General features: G+C 45.4%; 2 protein-coding genes across 2 annotated transcripts in view; both read left to right on the top strand.

The window, feature by feature from the left end:
• Nucleotides 1-18393, top strand: part of LOC143768029 (uncharacterized) — a 788341-nt gene that overhangs the window by 188790 nt on the left and 581158 nt on the right. The window lies entirely within an intron of this gene.
• Nucleotides 1-18393, top strand: part of LOC143768037 (oocyte zinc finger protein XlCOF8.4-like) — a 41446-nt gene that overhangs the window by 2145 nt on the left and 20908 nt on the right. The gene's annotated exons all lie outside the window — the stretch shown is intronic.

Here is an 18393-nt window from a genome sequence, read left to right as displayed (position 1 = left end):
AGCGACGTAGTATATTGCCCAGCGACGTAGTATATTGCCCAGCGACGTAGTATATTGCCCAGCGACGTAGTATTTTGCCAAGCTACGTAGTATATTGCCGAGCTACGTAGTATATTGCCGAGCTACGTAGTATATTGCCGAGCTACGTAGTATATTGCCGAGCTACGTAGTATATTGCCGAGCTACGTAGTATATCTTTCATCATACCCCGATTCTCCATTCTGCCCGTGTCCAGCATTCTGCCCCCGCGTCCAGCATCTCTGCCCCCGCGTCCAGCATCTCTGCCCCCGCGTCCAGCAAAAAGAGTTCTTACCTTGCCATGCTCCTACGGCGGGCGAAGCACACTTCCTCCACGCAGGTGAAGGACGCACACGCCGGTGGCTGACAATGACGTCAGACGCCGGCGAAGTGTGACTGCGCACTGCGGCCGCTCAAGTCAGCTGCCAGCCTCCGACTGGCTGGCGGCGGCTGACTGTTAACCCATTTACCCCCAAGGGTGGTTTGCACGTTAATGACCAGGCCAATTTTTACAATTCTGACCATTGTCCCTTTATGAGGTTATAACTCTGGAACGCTTCAACGGATCCCGGTGATTCTGACATTGTTTTCTTGTGACATATTGTACTTCATGATAGTGGTAAAATTTATTCAATATAACTTGCGTTTATTTGTGAAAAAAAACGGAAATTTGGCGAAAATTTAGAAAATTTTGCAATTTTCCAATTTTTATGCCCTTAGATCACAGAGATATGTCAACCAAAATACTTAATAAGAAACATTTCCCACATGTCTACTTTACATCAGCACAATTTTGGAACCAAAATTTTTTTTGTTAGGGAGTTATAAGGGTTAAAAGTTGACCAGCAATTTCTCATTTTTACAACACCATTTTTTTTTTAGGGACCACATCTCATTTGAAGTCATTTTGAGGGGTCTATATGATAGAAAATAACTAAGTGTGACACCATTCTAAAATCTGCACCCCTCAAGGTGCTCAAAACCACATTCAAGAAGTTTATTAACCCTTTCAGGTGTTTCACAGGAATTTTTGGAATGTTTAAATAAAAATGAACATTTAACTTTTTTTCACACAAAATTAATTTCAGCTCCAATTTGTTTTATTTTACTTTAAGGGTAACAGGAGAAAATGGACCCCAAAAGTTGTTGTACAATTTGTCCTGAGTACGCTGATACCCCATATGTGGGTGTAAACCATTGTTTGGGCGCATGGCAGAGCTCGGAAGGGAAGGAGCGCCATTTGACTTTTCAATGCAAAATTGACAGGAATTGAGATGGGACGCCATGTTGCGTTGGAGAGTCCCTCATGTGCATAAACATTGAAACCCCCCACAAGTGTCACCATTTTGGAAAGTAGACCCCTTAAGGAACTTATCTAGATGTGTGGTGAGCACTTTGACCCAACAAGTGCTTCACAGAAGTTTATAATGCAGAGCCGTAAAAATAAAAAGTCATATTTTTTCACAAAAATGATCTTTTCGCCCCCAATTTTTTATTTTCCCAAGGGTAAGAGAAGAAATTGGACCCTAAAAGTTGTTGTGCAATTTGTCCTGAGTACGCTGATACCCCATATGTGGGGGTAAACGACTGTTTGGGCGCATGACAGAGCTCGGAAGGGAAGGAGCGCCGTTTGACTTTTCAATGCAAAATTGACTGGAATTGAGATGGGACACCATGTCGCGTTTGGAGAGCCCCTGATGTGCCTAAACATTAAAACCCCTCACAAGTGACACCATTTTGGAAAGTAGACCCCCTAAGGAACTTATCTAGATGTGCTTTGAGAGCTTTGAACTCCCAAGTGTTTCACTACAGTTTATAACGCAGAGCCGTGAAAATAAAAATTCTTTTTTTTTTTCACAAAAATGATTTTTTTAGCCCCCAGTTTTGTATTTTCACAAGGGTAACAGGATAAATTGGGCCCCAAAAGTTGTTGTCCAATTTGTCCTGAGTACACTGATACCCCATATGTTGGGGTAAAGCCATGTTTGGGCGCACGGGAGAGCTCGGAAGGGAAGGAGCACTGTTTTACTTTTTCAACGCAGAATTGGCTGGAATTGAGATCGGACGCCATGTCTCGTTTGGAGAGTCTCTGATGTGCCTAAACAGTGGAAACGCCCAATTCTACCTGAAACCCTAATCCAAACACACCCCTAACCCTAATCCCAAGGATAACCCTAACCACACCCTTAACCCTGACACACCCCTAACTCTAATCTCAACCCTAATCCCAACCTTAAATGTAATCCAAACCCTAACCCTAACTTTAGCCCCAACCCTAACTTTAGCCTTAACCCTAGCCCCAACCCTAGCCCTAACCCTAAACCTAGCCCTAATGGGAAAATGGAAATAAATACATTTTTTTTTTTATTTTTCGCTAACTAAAGGGGTGATGAAAGGGGGTTTGATTTACTTTTATAGCGGGTTTTTTCCTATCGCCACGACAGCACCCACAACGAGAGAGGGGATCCGCCCACCTTCCGGACAGGAACCTACAGGTTAAAAAGGGGCGGTCCCCCTCGCCCTCCAGTTTTGTGTTCCTGTCCGGACGGCGGGAGCCTACAGGTTTTTCGTTCGCTTACTCGGGTCCGCCAAACCTCTGTGCAGTGTCCAGATGAGAACGGCAGAATCGGGGGCCCGGAAGCAGCGTCGGGGGAAGTCTTGTATTCAGCTTTCCCCCTCGTCTGGCAAGGAGCGGCATGACCGAGCGGTCGAGGGTGGCGTTCCCGGGGGAAGGCACGCCGCCCTGGGTCGTCCACGCGCGACGCTGCAGGAGCAGGTCTGCGCTTATGACCCGGAAGTGATCTAATGACTTCCGGAGGAGACCGGGAGGAGGAGCGCGGGACCTTTGAAAAGATGGCAGCGCTTGGTGAGTGGTGTGCGGCAACATGTCTTCCACAGGAGACGCGGAACACCGACAGTTAGGAGAGAGCAGCAGCAGATCTCGTAGTGGAGATGTGGCACGCGGGCAGCAGGATCCTGGCAACCCGACGTCACGTCACACCTCACCCCCTCATAAACCGGTACTCTAATTTCATCAGCAGTAGTGAGTTTAATATCTGAGCCTTTGGCTGATGTAACTGTCTTCTATACTGTGCTTTGTTATAGGGGAAGAATGTCTCAAAGTCTAAACATAAGCAGTGTGCGTTATGCACGGAGCCACTACCTGACACCTATTTAAAGAAATTATGTCAGTTGTGTATATGCCGTACGTTAGAGGAAGAGGCCCCCCTCCGTGTATCAGATTTGAGAGAAGTAATAAGGGAAGAAATAAAATCGTCCCTTAAAACTAGACGGCATGAGAAAACTACTATGGAGATGGTATCCGATTCCAGCCCTTCGTTGCAGGAGGGTGAGTGCTCGGAGAGTTCATCACCATCCTCCTCAGATGAGGAAGGAAGGCCTTGTTTTTCCACCGACAATATGAAGGCTTTAATTAAGGCAGTCCGTGCAACTATGGGTGTTACAGAGAGTAAAGAACCGAAAACAACCCAGGAGATCATGTTCGCAGGGCTGAGTCAGAAAAGTCGCAAAGCTTTCCCGGTGGTAGATACCATTAAAGATCTGGTCAGACGGGAGTGGGACAAACTGGATAAAGGGTTCTTGCCTTCGGCCGCAAAAAGAAGGTACCCCTTTGAGGATGACACCTTATCCCAGTGGATGAAAATCCCGAAAGTAGACGTGGCAGTAGCTTCTACTTCAAAAACAGCCTCGCTACCATTAGAGGATGTAGGACTCCTTAAGGATCCTTCAGACAGAAAGGCTGACATGCTCCTTAAAAAGGTGTGGGAAGCATCGTCTGGAGCCTTTAAGCCCGCAATCGCAGGCACCTGTATGGCAAGATCGGTTATGGTCTGGGTAACCCAGCTGGAAGAACAACTTAAAGCTAAAGGGCCAAGGGATAAATTGTTTAACTCCCTGTCTCAAGTCAGAGAAGGAGCAGCTTATCTGGCGGATGCCTCGATCGATTCCCTGAAATTGGCTGCAAGATCGGCGGGTCTTTTAAACGCAGCCCGACGGGCACTTTGGCTAAAGACCTGGAAGGGGGATGCTCAGGCAAAAGCCAAATTGTGCTCCATTCCGTGTAGGGGTGAGTACCTATTCGGCCCGGTGCTGGATGACATCCTTGCAAAGGCAGAAGACAGAAAGAAGGGATTTCCTAAAACTCTTAATCCCACTTTTAGGAATGCCTTCCGGAGACGCATGCCCTTCAGAAAATTCCAGTCAGATCAGCAGGGATACAACCGTGACTGGGAGACGTCGGATCAAAAGAAGAAAGGTGGATACTATAAAAACCCTTCATCTTTCTCAAGACGTAGACGTAATTACAAATAAAACAGATCTACCAGTAGGGGGAAGACTAAGGTTCTTCTCAGCGGAATGGAAAAGAATAACTTCAAGTGCCTGGATAATGGGGGTAGTTGAGTCAGGATTAAAATTGGAATTTTTGAGAACTCCCCCAAATCATTGTTATCACATCACTGGACACTCCGGCCCAACAACAGGCCTTAGAGTTAGAGATTCAACAATTGCTTACAAAGCGAGTTATTGAAGAGGTACCAGAACATCAGGAAAAGACGGGGTTTTATTCCCCGCTATTCTTATATCTAAACCTGATGGGTCCTTTAGGACTATCATAAATTTACGTAAAGTGAATAAATATCTTCAATACCACGCTTTTAAGATGGAGTCTATTAAATCAACAACTAAGCTTTTGTTTCCTAGTTGCTACATGTCGGTTTTGGATCTAAAAGATGCGTACTACCATCTTCCAGTTCACAGAAATCACCGGCAATTCCTCAGGATGGCAGTATGGGTAAACCATCAAATTAAACATTTCCAATTTTTAGCAATGCCCTTTGGCCTGTCCATGGCACCTAGAGTTTTTACAAAAGTTGTGTCGGAAGTGATTGCCCATATCAGGGAAAAAGAAACCCTTGTAGTGCCCTATCTGGACGATTTTTTAATAGTTGGAAATTCAATTGCTCAGTGTACGTCTAGGGTAAATGCCATAATATCATCCCTACAGGAACTCGGATGGATAATCAACTGGGAAAAGTCAAAACTGGAACCCACAAGACGTCAATTGTTCCTGGGAGTTCTTCTAGACTCCGAAGATCAGTCATCCTTCCTACCAGAAGAGAAGAAGCAGAAGATCATTCAAAGGATCACGGCCGTAAGAAGAGCTCCAAACTTAAGTTTAAGAGACGCAATGTCTCTACTAGGATCTTTGACTGCGTGTATTTCGGCGGTGAGTTGGGCTCAGGCTCATACCCGAATGCTTCAATACGAAGTTATTCAAGCAGAAAAAGATCTTCACGGTGCTCTGAGCAGAAAGTTCAGCCTATCACCTGCCACTCTTCACGATCTGAGATGGTGGCTCAATCCTGCACATTTATCAAAAGGAGTTCTCTGGACCATCACGCCGGACAACGTAGTTACAACAGATGCCAGTCCGTTCGGTTGGGGAGCCCATATGGGAAACATTCTAACCCAGGGGCGTTGGTCGATTCAAGAGTCCCAGAATTCCTCAAATCTAAGAGAGCTGTCTGCAGTCAATCAGGCTCTTCTTTGCTTACTACCTTCCCTGAGGAACTCGCATGTGCAGATACAATCAGACAATATGACTGTAGTAGCCTACATCAATCATCAGGGGGGGACAAGATCACGATCCCTAATGACCACTACAGCACAAATATGGTCTCTGGCCGAGAATCACTTACAATCCCTGTCGGCAGTTCATATAAAAGGGGAACTCAATACAGAGGCGGACTTCCTCAGTCGCCATTCCCTTCGTCAGGGAGAGTGGCCCTTAAACCGACACATATTCGATCAGATAGTCAATCTGTGGGGATTACCGATAATAGATCTGTTTGCTACGAGGGAGAACAGGAAGGTCAGGAGGTTCGCATCCTTACACATAGCAGACCAACCATTCATAGTGGATTCCCTTCGTGTCCGTTGGGACTTCCAGCTGGCATACGCCTTTCCCCCTATGTGTCTAATTCCGATAGTTCTCAAGAAGATCCGGGAGGAAAGAGCCAGGGTGATTTTAATCGCCCCCTTCTGGCCCAGGAGGCCTTGGTTCTCTCTCCTCAGGACAATGTCTGTGACCGATCCCTGGATATTGCCAGTGGTTCCGGAGACTCTTCACTTAACGGCTTGGAACTTGAGAGGGAGCTTCTGAGGGAGAGGGGGTTCTCTGATGCTCTGCGCAGAGCCGCAGCATCAAACATGCAGTGTCCAGATGTCACAGCATAGTGGAGGGGATTTTATGAAATCCCATCTCCACTAGGCGTGGTAACACGCACCCGGCGGCCCTGCGATTCCGGACATGCCGCTCCTCTTTTAAGATCGCAGCATCTCCGTGTACCCAGGGCCCTATGTATGGGGTGCGATGAATGAATGAACACATCCTGCATCATCGCGTCACAGAAGGGGGCGGGGCTTAGGGCGGAGCGGGTTTGCTGCTCCGTCCAAACCGCCGGCCATCCTGAAGGTGGACACATACCCTAAGGACTCATGCTCCTCTGCGAGGAAAACTAACATGCGCAATCTTTTAAAAAGTCGGACTGCACTCTGACCAATGTAAATCTATGAACATGCTGTGGTTGTCCTCATATCTCGGATGAGACTCGCCAATGCAAGTGTGACAATTATTAACCAGCAGCGGGAAAGCCGATGGCTGGGGGCTGATGTTTATAGCCTGGGAAGGTGGTTGTACACATGGAGCTTCCCAGGATATTAATATCAGCTCACAGCTGTATACTTAGTCTTTCCTGGTTATTAAAATAGGGGGCCCCTCAAAAAAATGACTTGTGCAGACGTTGCGGATTTACTGCGTATTCACGTTTTTTTTTCTACGCAGAGACGCTGCAGTTCCGCAAAGTGATGTACAGTATAATGTAAATTAATAGGGAAAAAAAATGCTGTGCTAATTTTGCAGAAAATTCCACATGGAAAACACAGCGGATTGAAAGAAGGAGCATGTCACTTCTTTTGTGCGGATCTGCAGCGTTTCTGCACCCTTCCATTATAGAAATCCGCAGGGGTATAAATGCATGAAATCCGCAACAAAAACTCATCAAATCTGCACCTGCGGTTTCTGCCAGGAGATGCAGATTTTGTGCAGAAAATTCTGCACCCAAATCGGCAACGTGCGCACATAGCCTTAAGGTCCCCCTTTAATTAATAATCAGCAAAGGCTAGGGAGAGAGCTGCGGGCCAATAATAATAGCCCACGAAGGGACCATGGACATTGACCCCATTCCAGACTAAAAACCTCAGCTCTCAGCCGCCCAAGAAATAGCCCATATATAAGAAGCACCAATTCTGGCACTTAGGGCTCCTTTTCACTTGCGAGACATATGGCCGTGTCTCGCAGGTTAAAACCCTCCTCTGGTGCCGCCACTTGGGAGCGGAGCGTGCAGCTCCATATGTTGCTATGCAGCCGCACACTCTGCTCTGGAGTGCCGGCGCGGCGCCAGAGGAGGGTTTTAACCTGCGAGAAACGGCCGTATGTCTCGCAAGTGAAAAGGAGCGCTAAGCCTCACTCTTCCCACTTGCCCTGGTGCGGTGGCAAGTGAGATGATAGTTGGGGGGATTGATGTCACCTTTGTATTGTCAGGTGACATCAAGCCCAGAGATTAGTAATGGAGAAGCGTCTTTAAGACGTCCTCATTACTAACCCCGTAGTCAATTTGTATAAAAAAAAAAACACGCACACACACAGAATAAAGTCTTCAATTGAAAAAATGACAGACTCCTTTAATGAATCTAAATTAAACCATACTCACGTCATCTCCCAGTCCATTGAAGCCAAGGTCTCCTGTAACAGAATTAAAATAATAACAATATTCCTCAACTGTCCACCGAGATAATAATCTATTTGTCCCACGATGGTTCAAATACAAATGTGCCATCAACCCCCCCAACAATCAACCCACTGGCTACTGTACCAGGGCAAGTGAGAAAAGCTAGGTTAAGTGTCAGATTTGGTGCATTCTGTGGATGAGCCTTTTCTGGGGTGGCTGAGAGTTGATGTTTTTAGTCTAGGATGGGGCCAATATACATGGGAAAGTACCCCATTACAATAGCCAGGAAAGCTTACACACACTGTACTAACTGTGTGTGTGTGACTGACTTTATATCTATTCTATGTGTATATACTGTTTGTAATGTATCTGTTCTATTCTGTAGCCTCATGCTGTGATTTTCTTTTACGTGGAAGATGAATTTCTGGCTTTTCATCAATATATCTATATATAGTTCTATAACAATAATTTATTTCTATAGCTCCAACATATTCTGCAGCACTTTACAGTTTAGAGGGGACTTGTACAGACAATAGACATTACAGCATAACCGTGAACACCTAGATCAAAACAGATACCAAGAGGAATGAGGGCCCTGCTCGCAAGCTTACAGTCTGAGGAAAAAGGGGAGACTCGAAAGGTGGATGGTAAGAATTGCTTTTGTTGTTCGGACCAGCCATAGTGTTAGAATCGGGTGTTCGTGTAATGCTGTATGAACCAGTTATCAGCCTAAATATGTAACAGTAGTTAACCTCAGGTCATTAATAGAACTGAGGGTATGGGTAGGGTGGTAGGTTGAGATGAGGGAGAAGATGTAGGTTGGTGCTGAGCCATGGAGTTATTTGTGGGTGAGGGTAATAAGTTTGTGCTGGATTCTGGAGTGGATGGGTAACCAGGGTAATGACTGCCACAAGGTAACGGCATCAGAATAACGATTGATGAGGAATATGATCCTGGCTGCAGCATTCAAGACAGATTGGAGTGGGGAGAGTTTGGTAAGAGGGAGACCGATTAGAAGAGAATTACAATAGTCCAGATGAGAATGAATAAGAGAAACAGTAAGAGTTTTTTTGCAGAGTTGAAAGTAAGAAAAGGTCAAATTCTAGAAATGTTTTTGATGTGCAGATAACAAGAGCTAGCCAGTGATCAGATGTGAGGGTTGAATGAAATCTCGACATCAAGTATGACCCCAAGACAGCGGACATGTTGCTGGGGACAAACGATGGAACCACACACTGAAATGGCAATGTCGGACATAGGGAGGTTAGTAGAGGGAGGAAACACAAGGAGTTCAGTTGTTGACAGAGGACATGATGTTAGAGACAGCGGTATGACAATCACTGGTGTTTTATAAAAAGGCAGGCATGATATCAGGAGAAGTGGTGTATAATTGGGTGTCATCAGCATAGAGATGGTACTGGAAACCAAATCTACTGATTGTTTGTCCAATAGGGGCAGTATACGAAGCGAAAAGGAGGTGGCCTAGAACCGATCCTTGAGGAACCCCAACTGTAAGGGGAAGAGGAGAGGAGCCAACAAAGATACAGTGAAGGAGCTGTCAGAGAGAGATAGGAGGAGAACCAGCATACAACGGTGTTCTTGAGACCAATGGAGCTGAACATACTGAGGAGGAGCTGGTGATCCACAGTGCCGAATGCTGCAGAGAGACCTAAGAGAATTAGCATGGAGTAGTGACCATTAGATTTAGCGGTTAGTAGATCATTAGAGACTTTAGTGAGGGCAGTTTCAGTAGTGTGCAAGTGCGGAAACTGGATTGTAGAGAGAAGAGTTATCTGAGAGATAATGGACCAGGCGTTCCAGGAGTTTAGAGATGAAGGGAAGATTAGAGACAGGTCTATAGTTAGCGGCACAGTTTTGGTTGAGGGATGGCTTTTTAAGAAACGCATGTATAATGACATGCTTTAAATGAGGAGGGAAATATACCAGAAGAGAGAGAGAGAGGTTGAGTATTTTTGTTAGGTGAGTGGTGACAGCGGTGGAAAGGGACTGGAGGAGATGTGATGGAATGGGGTCACTGGTGCAAGTGGTAGGGCGAAAAGATGCAAGGACCCTGATTACTTCTTCTGTGACTGGTTCAAAATCAGAGAGTGAGCAGATGGATAAGTGATTTGTGAGAGCATCTCTTGTGTTGGATGGTGGGACTGAAAGGATCTGTGCTGGACCTGAACTCCATTGAAAACCTCTGGAATTTAATCAAGAGGATGATGGATAGTCACAAGCCATCAAACAAGAACTACTTACATTTTTGCGCCAGAAGCAGTGTGAAAGTCTGGTGGAAAGCATGCCAAGACGCATGAAAGCTGTGATTAAAATCATGGTTATTCCACAAAATATTGATTTCTGAACTGTTCCTGAATTAAAACATTCGTATTGTTGTTTCTAAATTATTATGAACTTGTTTTATTTGCATTATTTGAGGTCTGAAAGCCATGGGTTTTTTTCATTTAATTTTGACCATTTTTCTTTGTCAGAAAAAAAATACTAAATTTATTTGGAAATTCAGAGACATGTTGTCAGAAGTTTATAGAATAAAAGAACAATTTTACATTTTACTCCGAAATATACGTATAAAGAGAAAAATCAGACAAACTGAACATTTTGCAGTGGTCTCTTAATTTTTGCCAGAGCTGTATGTATGTATGTATGTATGTATGTATGTATGTTATATATATATATAGTGGGGCAAAAAAGTATTTAGTCAGTCAGCAATAGTGCAAGTTCCACCACTTAAAAAGATGAGAGGCGTCTGTAATTTACATCATAGGTAGACCTCAACTATGGGAGACAAACTGCGAAATAAAAATCCAGAAAATCACATTGTCTGTTTTTTGATCATTTTATTTGCATTTTATGGTGGAAAATAAGTATTTGGTCAGAAACAAACAATCAAGATTTCTGGCTTTCACAGACCTGTAACTTCTTCTTTAAGGCTATGTTCACACGTTCAGGATTTCCATCCTTTTTTTTTCCTGACTGAAACTGCAGGTCTCTGCAGAAAACGCAGGTGCGTTTTTGGTGCGTTTTTGGTGCGTTTTTTGGTGCGTTTTTTAGTGCGTTTTTTGATGCAGTTTTGTCTGCAGATTGTCTGTGTTTGACAGAAATAAAGTTTACTGCAGTGGGGGGGGAAAAAAAAAAAAAAATGATGTCATTTCCTTGTCCAACCCTTTTCTTCTTCCATCCTCCATTTTGGAACTTAACACACCAAAATGAGTGGACGTGTTTGTAATGACAGCGCTCTGCAGAGTGCTGAGAGTAGGCCAGATGACAGCCCGCGGATCCAGCTCCGCACACCACACCGGATTGCGATCCTGGGGTTGATTCTTCTAATCTTGAATCGTCATAAACGTCAGGTAAGCAGATGTCTGTTTGTTTTATATATTGGGTTATGGGTACATGGCCACGTTCTGGAAACGCTGTGTGTTTGGCGCTGCGTGGGGCCGCAGCGCCAAACATGCAGCGTCCAGATGTAACAGCATAGTGGAGGGGATTTCATGAAATCACGTGTCCACTGTGTGTCATGCGTCAGCCCTGCGACTCTGGACATGCTGCGCGTCTTTTATGATCACAGCATGTCCGTGTTCCTTGCTGAGAAGCTGCGGCTCCGCAAGGAATAAAACAGGGCCCTATGCGTGGGGTGCGATGATGCCGGATTTGTACAATGAACACATCTGGCATCATTGCGTCCCAGAAGGGGGTGGGCCTTCCTGAATGTGGACACGTACCCTTACATAATCCACATTGTTTTCCAGGCATGTTTGATATATTTTTCATTGTTGTGTTTACAAAATATATTTTTATTTTTTTATTTTAGAGGCTGCGGCGGCAGAGAAGACGTGCGCATAAACGAATGTGGGTGCACCCGCTTGTAGCAGACCGAACGGAGAAGGGGCACTTTCATGTGCTGTACAATGATTTGAGGAGGTAAGTAGAAATATATTGAATGACTAATTTACATTTTTTTGCTAGCAATACTTGTGAAGTAACCCTTTTTTGTGTTTCGTTTTAATTTTTCAGATATCCTGAAAAATTTATCTCTTTTTGTCGGCTACCAATTACGGCCTTCAACAGACTTCTTACCATCCTGGCACCCCATTTAAAACTGCAAGACACGGTGATGAGGAAGTCCATCTCTGCTGAGGAAAGGCTGCTCATCACCTTGCGGTAAGTAACCATTTTTCAGGGGGGAATGTAGTTAGGTCTCTATTCTACACGTCTCTGTGTCCAGTATGTGTGATTAAACCCACCCAGTCCTCCTGTTGGACGGGGGGCACACATACACACACACACGTGAGATACGGCCGAGTGTTGCATGGTAATCCCCGGCCCTGCCGCCTGCACTCTGGAGCGGAGTGTGCACCCACATACCAATACATGGAGCCGCACGCTCCACAACGGAGTGCATGCAGCAGGTCCGGGGATTACCATGCAACACTCGGTCATATCTCGCATGCGTGTGTGCACAAGTCCCATCAGGCTTTCTATTTAAATTTTTTACACCCTTTGTGTTGTGCTGGGTGTTAATGCCATCATTATTGAATGGTGCTGGATGCATATTATAGTGGCTTTAACTTGTGACATGTTGTAATTACCTTTTTGTGTGACATTTCTAATTTTCTTTTTTGTTTCTTTGCAGATTTTTGGCCACAGGAGAGAGCTATACATCCCTGCACCTCCAATTTAGGGTTGGTAAATCTACCATCTCTAACATTGTGAGGTGCACATGTACCGTGATCTGGCAGAAGTTGCAGCCCATCATGATGCCTTCCCCAACCGAGGAGACTTGGCTGCAGGTTGCAGCAGGCTTTCAGTCTGTGGCCAATTTCCCAAACTGCATAGGTGCAGTCGATGGTAAACATGTAAGGGTTCAGCAGCCCCCACGATCAGGATCACGCTTCTTTAATTATAAGAAGTATTTTTCAGTGGTCCTGATGGCGGTGGCTGATGCCCATTACAAATTTGTTGCCATTGATGTTGGTGCCTATGGTAGTACTGGGGATTCTCGGGTGTTGCGAACGTCACAGATTGGGATGCAAATTCTTCGAGATGGCGGAACGCTCCCAGCCCCAAGACCTTTGCCGGGTTCCACACATCCAGTGCCCTTTGTGATGGTATCGGATGAGGCGTTTCCCTTAACGACAACCCTGCTGCGCCCATACCCACGAAGGGGACTGGATGCCCGACGGAGGATTTTTAATTATCGGCTGAGTCGTGCACGCAGATATGTGGAATGCACCTTTGGGATCATGACTAGTCAGTGGAGGATCTTTCACACTGCCATTCAGTTGGACACAGACACCGTTGATGCTGTGATAAAGGCTTGCTGTGTACTCCACAACTACGCTCGTGAGTACAACACTGACGTAGATGTGGAGTACCAGCAGGCAGTATTTAATCCAGTGGTCAACGGGGGTCTGGGCAGGCCGTCCAACTCGGGTGTGCGTGTGAGAGAATCCTTCACTGACTACTTCATGAGTCCAGAAGGTGCCGTGCACTGGCAATACTCCTGTGCTGGTGTTGAGCAGCCTGACCAGCAGAGAAGGATGCATTTACACTGACCCTCCACAAAAAAGTTGCCGACATCGCTGCAGTTTTGAAAACCTCCCGCAAAATGATAAACGACATCAATCAACACAACATGTATTAAAAAAAAATATTTTTTTCATGTTACCCAAAAAATTTTAAAAAAATTGGTTGTAATATAAATAAAAAATCTATTTTGGTTTAATTTGGTTTGTTTTTTTATGTCAAAAATATGGTTGGTTTTTTCAGAAATTAACAGCAGAATGAGGTATACAATTGTTAACACATCAAACCATAAACCACTAATCGATAGCCCATAAACACAGGACAGTGGCCTTGTTCCCATTGTCTAAAAAGAAGAGAATTTTTTGTGTGAAATAACATTTATTTTAGAAAACAAAAATTATTGTTAATTTGTATAAAACATTTTTCAATTTGAAAAAAAAAATAATTTAACAGCCCCTTTCAAATACAACAGTCAATTTGAGCTACAAACAAAAGCACAACTTTGTGCAACTGAAAACTTTTGCCCACGTTCAATTAAGAAATGTATATTCTTGAGAATAGAGGTAATTTGTTCCCTCATTTAGATTCGGTGCTCCCCCCAGATGCTGCAAACTGCCTCTATCTCCTTGGCTGTGGGCCAAATACTGGGGTCTTGTAGTTGTTTCAGGTGTTCGGTGTCGGGGCCTGAAAAGTCCCAATACCCCCATCAGTACTTCATTATAGGGAGAAATCGGAGCAGGGTCCTCCAGAGCAGTGAGGGACATCTGCACCATAGACATGAAAAGAGATTGTCTATCCGGTGGCAGGGAGCGTGTTTTTCTGGCTACTGTTTGGGCAAAGGAGTCACAATGGTCATCGGTACTTGTTTTTTTTAATAAATCTAATGTGTCCGACGCAATTTGGACCGTTTGGTCATCTTGGTTCTTCTTGGTTTTTTTTTTTTTCTTCTCTGCTGCCACCAGATAGACAGCTCTCTTCTCCACTCTCACAGCTTCTGCGGAATCAGATGCTTCAGCAGCTGCTGAAGTAGATGTTGACGCAGCAGCTGCTGAAGTGGATGCTGATTCAGCAGAAGCTGTGGGAGTGGATGGAGAGATGGTCCCTCCCACTCCCGAGGAACTGCCTGCTTCATCTGTGTCGCTGTCCTCCAAATCAGCTACCGACATGTTTCCTTCCGTCCTGTTGGTTTAAAAATAAATACAATAGTGTCATCTCATAATCTATAGCACGACCAAGTAATGTTACACAAATGCTTGTAATATGTCAAAGTAACCACTAATAAATGAACATTTCAGTGCCACGTATAAGTGCCACGTATCACGTATTTAAGTGCCACGTATTTAAGTACCACGTATAAGTGCCACGTATTTAAGTGCCACGTATAAGTGCCACGTATTTAAGTGCCACGTATTTAAGTGCCACGTGCCACGTATTTAAGTGCCACGTATAAGTGCCACGTGCCACGTATTTAAGTGCCACGTGCCACGTATTTAAGTGCCACGTATAAGTGCCACGTGCCACGTATTTAAGTGCCACGTGCCACGTATTTAAGTGCCACGTGCCACGTATTTAAGTGCCACGTATAAGTGCCACGTGCCACGTATTTAAGTGCCACGTGCCACGTATTTAAGTGCCACGTATTTAAGTACCACGTATTTAAGTGCCACGTATTTAAGTGCCACGTATTTAAGTGCCACGTATAAGTGCCATGTGCCACGTATCACGTATAAGTGACACGTATCACGTATAAGTGACACGTATCACGTATTTAAGTGCCACGTATCACGTACAAGTGCCACGTGCCACGTATTTAAGTGCCACGTATCCCGTATTTAAGTGCCACGTCTTTCATTTGCACGTATTTTTCCTATTGTAAGGTGGCATTAATCCCGGTTAATAATGGAGAGGCGTTAATAAGACGCCTATCCATTATTAATCCTATTAAAGGGTTAAATGGCGGAAAAAATTGGCGTGGGCTCCCGCGCAATTTTCTCCGCCAGAATGGTAAAGCCAGTGACTGAGGGCAGATATTAATAGCCAGAAGAGGGTCCATGGTTATTGGCCCCCCCTGGCTACAAACATCTGCCCCCAGCCACCCCAGAAAAGGCACATCTGTAAGATGCGCCTATTCTGGCACTTGGCCACTCTCTTCCCACTCCCGTGTAGCGGTGGGATATGGGGTAATGAGGGGTTAATGCCACCTTGCTATTGTAAGGTGGCATTAAGCCCGGTTAATAATGGAGAGGCGTCAATAAGACGCCTATCCATTATTAATCCAATGAAAGGGTTAAAAAAAACCCCACAAACACTAGAAAAAAAATATTTTAATGAAATAAAGACACACACTTTTTGACCATATTTTATTGTACGCTCAATCCGTCCTGAAGACCCTCGACCTGAAAAAGACGCAAAATAAAAAAACAAATTCATACTCCCTGGCCCTGTCCGCAGAAATCCATCGAGGGTCCCACGAAGATCTTCCATGGAGAACAGACACATCCAGAGATATGTCTGCTCTCCACGGCTGCAGCAACACACTGACAGGAGCCATAGTTCCTGTCGGTGTGTCACTGCGCATGCGCGAGCGAGTTAACCGGCGGTCATTGACCCCGGCTCTCTCGCTTAACGGCAGTGCTGCGTGGGAAAGTTCAACGCAGCTGTACTGCCGTTAACCGAGACGCCGGAGCCATTGAGCTCCGGGACAGTACGCGATACACTGCTAGGAGCTTCGCTCCTGGCAGTGTATCGCCGGAGAGCAGCCGATCGGCGTGGGACACTCGTTTTATGGATTCTGCGGACAGGGAGTATGGATTTGATTTTTTATTTTGTGATTTTTTCCTGGAGGATCGAGGGCTTCGCCTACAAGTGTGGTGTATGGTGAGTATATACTCTATGTTATGTGTTGTATGTACTGTACTGTGTGTCATGTTTGTGTATTGTGTGTTTGTGTTTGGTGTGAACTTTAGTATTGTGCTAAGTCGCCGGACACAGGGACAACTCTCCCATCCTAAATACCGGATGGGAGTAGTAGTCCGATACGGCGACTTAGCACAATAGAGGCATATCGTCGCATGGGGACGGACACACAGACTTACCAAATCAATCAGACGCCCGACATCGATCCCCATGCGACAGTATGCCTCCATGATGACAGTCTCTTCATGACACAGTCGGGACCACACACGCCGCCCACGGACTTCCGCCCACGCACTTCCGCCCGCTCCCCCGCACTTCCTGCAGCAGCGGTTCTGCACATCAAACCGCAGTAAAACACGCAGATATATTTTTGATCTGCGTGTTTTACTGCGATTTTGACCTCACAATGGAGGTCTATGGGTGCAGAACCGCTGCGGTTCAGGAAGAAGAATTGACATGCTCCCTCTCTTTTCCGGGAGCTATTCAGCACGGCTTTTTTTTTAAATTTCCGGACCATGTGCACAGTGTGTCCTGTTTTCCATAGGGTACAGTGTACTGTACCCTGCATGGAAAACAGCTGCGGAACCGCAGCGGCAAAAACGCACTGTGTGAACATGGCCTAAGAGTCTCCTCTTTCCTCCACTCATTACCTGTAGTAATGGCACCTGTTTAAACTTGGTATCAGTATAAAAAGACACCTGTGCACACCCTCAAACAGTCTGACTCCAAACTCCACTATGGTGAAGACCAAAGAGCTGTCAAAGGACACCAGAAACAAAATTGTAGCCTTGCACCAGGCTGGGAAGACTGAATCTGCAATAGCCAACCAGCTTGGAGTGAAGAAATCAACAGTGGGAGCAATAATTAGAAAATGGAAGACATACAAGACCACTGATAATCTCCCTCGATCTGGGGCTCCACGCAAAATCCCACCCCGTGGGGTCAAAATGATCACAAGAACGGTGAGCAAAAATCCCAGAACCACGCGGGGGGAACTAGTGAATGAACTGCAGAGAGCTGGGACCAATGTAGCAAGGCCTACCATAAGTAACACACTACGCCACCATGGACTCAGATCCTGCAGTGCCAGACGTGTCCCACTGCTTAAGCCAGTACATGTCCGGGCCCGTCTGAAGTTTGCTAGAGAGCATTTGGATGATCCAGAGGAGTTTTGGGAGAATGTCCTATGGTCTGATGAAACCAAACTGGAACTGTTTGGTAGAAACATAACTTGTCGTGTTTGGAGGAAAAAGAATACGGAGTTGCATCCATCAAACACCATACCTACTGTAAAGCATGTTGGTGGAAACATCATGCTTTGGGGCTGTTTCTCTGCAAAGGGGCCAGGACGACTGATCCGGGTACATGAAAGAATGAATGGGGCCATGTATCGTGAGATTTTGAGTGCAAACCTCCTTCCATCAGCAAGGGCATTGAAGTTGAAACGTGGCTGGGTCTTTCAACATGACAATGATCCAAAGCACACCGCCAGGTGTTGTGAAATTGGATTTTGGGCTCCCCCGGTGGCCACTGGTGGAATTGAACTGGTGTGCATCATCCCCTCTGTTCACCTGTTTCCATCAGGATGTGGGAGTCGCTATTTAACCTTGCTCCTCTGTCACTTCCATGCCGGTCAACATTGTAATCAGAAGCCTTTCTGTGCATGTTCCTGCTGCTAGACAACTCCCAGCTAAGTTGGACCTTAGTCCTCCTTTGTTTTTGCATTTTGTTCCAGTTCACAGCTGTAGTTTCGTTTCTGTGTCTGGAAAGCTCTTGTGATCTGAAATTGCCACTCTGATGTTATGAGTTAATACTAGAGTCTTAAAGTAATTTCAGGATGGTATTTTGATAGGGTTTTCAGCTGACCATGAAAGTGCCCTTTCTGTCTTCCTGCTATCTAGTAAGCGGACCTCAATTTTGCTAAACCTATTTTCATACTACGTTTGTCATTTCATCTAAAATCACCGCCAATATATGTGGGGGCCTCTGTCTGCCTATCGGGGAAATTTCTCTAGAGGTGAGCCAGGACTATATTTTCCTCTGCCAGGATTAGTTAGTCCTCCGGCCGGCGCTGGGCGTCTAGGGATAAAAACGTAGGCAA

This window comes from Ranitomeya variabilis, chromosome 4 (assembly GCF_051348905.1).
Source record: "Ranitomeya variabilis isolate aRanVar5 chromosome 4, aRanVar5.hap1, whole genome shotgun sequence".
Taxonomy (NCBI): Eukaryota; Metazoa; Chordata; class Amphibia; order Anura; family Dendrobatidae; genus Ranitomeya; species Ranitomeya variabilis.
This window is presented reverse-complemented; position numbering and strand designations above follow the sequence as displayed.